General features: G+C 49.2%; 1 protein-coding gene across 4 annotated transcripts in view; it reads left to right on the forward strand.

Annotated features, from left to right (window-relative positions):
* Positions 1-3,975: 3,975 nt before the first annotated feature.
* Dtx2 (deltex 2, E3 ubiquitin ligase) overlaps positions 3,976-4,191 on the forward strand; it is a 30,067-nt gene continuing 29,851 nt past the window's right edge. For 2 of the 4 annotated variants that reach the window (XM_013031731.1, XM_013031735.1), the window contains exon 1: positions 3,992-4,063. The gene's annotated coding sequence lies outside the window, so the exon portion shown is untranslated. Of the gene's footprint in view, positions 4,064-4,191 lie in introns of all 4 variants that reach the window. The other 2 variants (XM_013031732.1, XM_013031733.1) reach the window with 2 other exon arrangements.

A 4,191-nucleotide genomic window follows, 5' to 3' on the forward strand; every position in this document is an offset into this window, starting at 1 on the left:
AAAGCCGGAAGTGGCACTGTGGCTCAAGTGGTAGAGCACTAGCCTTGAGCTGAAGAGCTGAGGGACAGCGCCCAGGCCCGAAGTTCAGGCCCCAGGACTGGACCCCCCCCCCCGCAAAAAAAAAAGAATCACTTGTTACTATCAGCACCACTTCTGGTTTTCTGGTGGTTAATTGGAGATAAGAGTCGCACGGACTTTCGTGCCTTGGCTGGCTTTTTTGTTGTTGTTGTTGATGGTGGTGGTCATGGCCTTGAACTCTGGGTCTGGGCACTGTCCCTCAGCTCCTCAGCTCAGCCTAGCACTTTACCACTTGAGCCACATTGCCACTTATGGTTTTCTGAGTGGTTTATTAGAGATAAAAGTCTCATGGACTTTCCTGCCTGGGCTAGTTTTGAACCATGATCCTCAGATCTCAGCCTCCTAAGTAGCTAGGATTACAGGTGTGAGCTACCAGCAATGCCCTGCACTTATCAGTTTTCTGTAATGTAGAGTGGTTAAATAATTTACTCAAAGACAATGAAATCACAGCTGCTACCAATTCTCAGCACTTGGAAGTTCAGGCAGGGAGATCTTAAGTTGGAGACCAGCCTGGGCCACACAGTCAGACCTTGTCTGAAAAAAAGAAGACAAGTTGGGCACTGGTGTTTTATGTCTAAAATCTTATCTAGTAGACTTAAACTCATAGTGTAAGTCTCTATCTGAAAAGCAACTTAAAGCCAAAAGTGCTGAAATATGGCTCAAGTGGTAGAGTACCAGCTTGGCTGGTACAAGGCCTTGTGTTCATCCCACCTACTGGAAAAAAAAAAAAAAGATGAGCTCTTTCAAAACATGTTTCTAGAGGTTGAGACTTATATAAACTAAAGATTTCAACAAACAGGTTTATTGCTCAGGGCCATGAAGCCATCTTAGTTTTGTGACCTGGAGGCCATGCCTGGGTCCTAGGTCACCACCTTCATTGGAAGATGCCAGTTCTCCATACACCAGAAATAACCAGCTCAGGCTGGCTTTGAACCATGACCCTCAGATCTCAGCCTAGCTACTCAGGAGAGTAGCTAGGATTACAGGAGTAAACCACTAATGCCTGGCTGTGAGACTCATCTCCAATTAACCAATAGAAAACTGGAAGTGGTGCTGTGGCTCAAGGTTGTAGAGTGCTAGCCTTGAACAAAAGGGCTGAGAGGGCTGGGAAGTTGGCTCAGTGGTAGAGTGCTTGCCTTACATGCATGAGGCCCTGGGTTCGATTCTTCAGCACCACATAAGCAGAAAAAGCCGGAAGTGCTGCTGTGCCCAAGTGGTAGAGAGCTAACCTTGAACTGAAGAGCTGAGGGACAGCGCCCAGGCCCAGAGTTCAGGCCCACAACCGACAAAAAACAAAAACCAAAAGGGCTGAGAGACAGCACCCAGGCCTTGAGTTCAAGCCCCATGACTGATAAAACAAAAACTCCCATGGAAAAAGAGCTGAAGGCATGGTTCATCAGTAGAACACCAACCTAACAAGTGCAAGGTCCTGAATTCAAATCCTAGTACTGCCTCGCCCACAAGGAAGCATGGAAGCATGAAATCTAGAGCTAGACAGATCTAGCTACGCCATATTGGGAAAGGGGCAGAGGACAAATTACCCACACAGAACTCCTATAAGATAGTGTCCAGGGTCAAAATACAGTTATATCCAAAGATGGCAGGTGATTGTTGTTTTTCTTTGTTTTTTACTTTCTTTGTACTTTTCCTGTATCATTTAAGTGTGCCCTCAAAGAGTGGGCTACATTTTTACAAGGGAAGACAGTTTTTATTGAGGGGAAAAAATAGAGTTCTTGTGATGAAAAGAATCAAAGTAGGGGGGCTGGGAAGGTGGCTCAGTGGTAGAGCGCTTGCCTTGCAATGCATGAGGCCCTGGGTTCGATTCCCTAGCACCACATAAGCAAAAAGAAAAAAGCCGAAAGTGGCGCTGTGGCTCAAGTGGTGGAGTGCTAGCCTTGAGCTGAAGAGCTGAAGGACAGCACCCAGGCCCAGAGTTCAGGCCCCACAACCGGACCCCAAAAAAAAAAAAAAAAGAAAGTAGGGGAGAGGAGGGTGTGCACTTTTTTTTTACCCCCCAGTCATGGGGCTTGAACTCTGAGCCTGGGCGCTGTCCCTCAGCTCTTCAGTCAAGGGTAGCACTCTACCACTTGGGCCGAAGCACCACTTCTAGTTTTCTGGTGATTTATTGGAGATAAGAGTCTCACGGGCTTCCCTGCTCAGGCTGGCTTTGAACCTAGATCCTCAGATCTCAGCCTCTTGAGTAGCTAGGATTACAGGCGTGAGCCACCGGCTCCCAGTGTGAGGGAGTGCACTTTTATTTTTGTTTTGCCAATCCTGGGGCTTGAGCTCAGGACCTGAGCACTGTCTTTGAGCTTATTTTTTCTCAAGGCTAGTGCTCTACCACTTGAGTCACAGCACCACTTCTGGCGTTTTCTGTGTATGTGGTACTGAGGAATTGAACCCAGGGCTTTATGCATGCTAGGCACGCACTTGACCATTAAGTCACATCTCCAGCTCTGCACTTTTATTATTTTAGATAGGAGATTGCAGGAAGAGGTGCTGTGACCCCTGGAATGAGGGCAACTGGATCAGCCACTCTGCTTGCTGAGATTTCTAAACTACTACTGGAAGAGAGTTGCAGAGCTCCACCCACAGGAGGGGCTGCTTAAACAACCCTGGAATCCAGGCAGCCTTTAGAATGAAGTCTGAGAGGCCCTGGTCAGGACTGGTGGCCAAGTTCTACTGTGAGATGGAAAAGAAACTTTCAGAACAAAGGGTAGAGTGGTGGTGGAGGCATTTTTTTTTGGGGGGGGGTCGGTCATGGGGCTTGAACTCTGGGCCTGGGCTTTGAACTGCGATCCTCAGATCTCAGCCTCCTGAGTAGCTAGGATTACAGGCATGAGCCACCAGCGCCCGGCGGTGGAGGCATTTTTTAATATACCTTTATGTTTTGTTTTTACTTTTTTTTTCTAACTTTGTTTTCCTGTGGTAGTGGGATCTGAACTCAGGCCTCTAAGCTTGTTACTTAGATATTGTTCCAATTGAGCCATAACTCCAGCATTTTGATGTTTCATGGAGCTGGAGTCGCAAAGACACTTCTGTCTGGACTGGCTTTGAACTGTCATTTTCTGGATCTCGGCCTCCTGAGTAGCTAGGATTACAGACAGGTGTGAGCTACCAGCTTCTTGTTTTGTTTTGAGAAAGGGAATTGCTGTGTAGCTCAGTCTAGCATGCAGTTCTCCATCCTCCTGCTTGTGAGAGAATGCTGGGGTTACAGATGTACACCACTATACCTGGCTAGGAGAAATAACGTCTAATGCTCCAAAGTTCAGTAGGGTAAGGATGGTTGGCAACTAATTATTCATTTCAAAATGGCTAGGAGAGGGGCTGGGCATGGTAGTGAACATCTGTAATCCCAGTTACTGGGGAAACAGAGGACAGTTCACAGACTCTGAATCCAAGCCCTAGGACTGGCACAAAACGAAAAAAAGAAAGTAAGGAAAAAGACAGGCACTGTAATCCTAGCTACTCAAGAGGCTGGGATCTGAGGATCATGGTTCAAAGCCAGCCTGGGCAGGAAAGTCTATGAGACTCTTATCTCCAATTAGCTACCAGAAAACTGCAAGTGGAGCTGTGGCTTAAAGTGGTAGAGCCCTAGCCTTGAGCCAAAGAGCTCAGGAACTGTGCCCAGGCCTTGAGTTCAAGCCCCACTACCGACAAAAATTTAAAATAAAGCAATAATGAGAAGGAGTCAGTAATGAACAAAAGGCTTCTACGAAAACAAAACAGATGAAGGAAGACTACACATACCTGAAAGAAATATACCTTGGGTTCAGCGTCCCTCTCCCAGTTCCCCCTTCCGCGGGAAGGACTACATTTCCCAGAAGGCCCAGCCCACCGGGCATGCGCAGCAGACCGCGTCCCTCGCGCGGAGGCTGCGACGCAGAGTTTCCCTCGGGCCGCCTCCCGCTCGGCTCGCTCGGAGTCGGCAGCGCCGCCGTAGCTGCCCGGGCCGCAGCGGGGCGCGGCGGTTCCCACAGCTACGGTGAGAAAGGGCGGCCCACCTGCTCGTCGTCCGGGCCTGGGGTCTCGAGAGTGGAGGGTGGCGGAGGGGGCCCCGAGGCGAGCCGGAGCGGGAAGCGGGCGGTCGCGCGGGCTAGGCAGGGCCGGGGG

The sequence above is a fragment of the Dipodomys ordii genome, unplaced genomic scaffold (assembly GCF_000151885.1).
Source record: "Dipodomys ordii isolate 6190 unplaced genomic scaffold, Dord_2.0 Scaffold143, whole genome shotgun sequence".
Classification (NCBI taxonomy): domain Eukaryota; kingdom Metazoa; phylum Chordata; class Mammalia; order Rodentia; family Heteromyidae; genus Dipodomys; species Dipodomys ordii.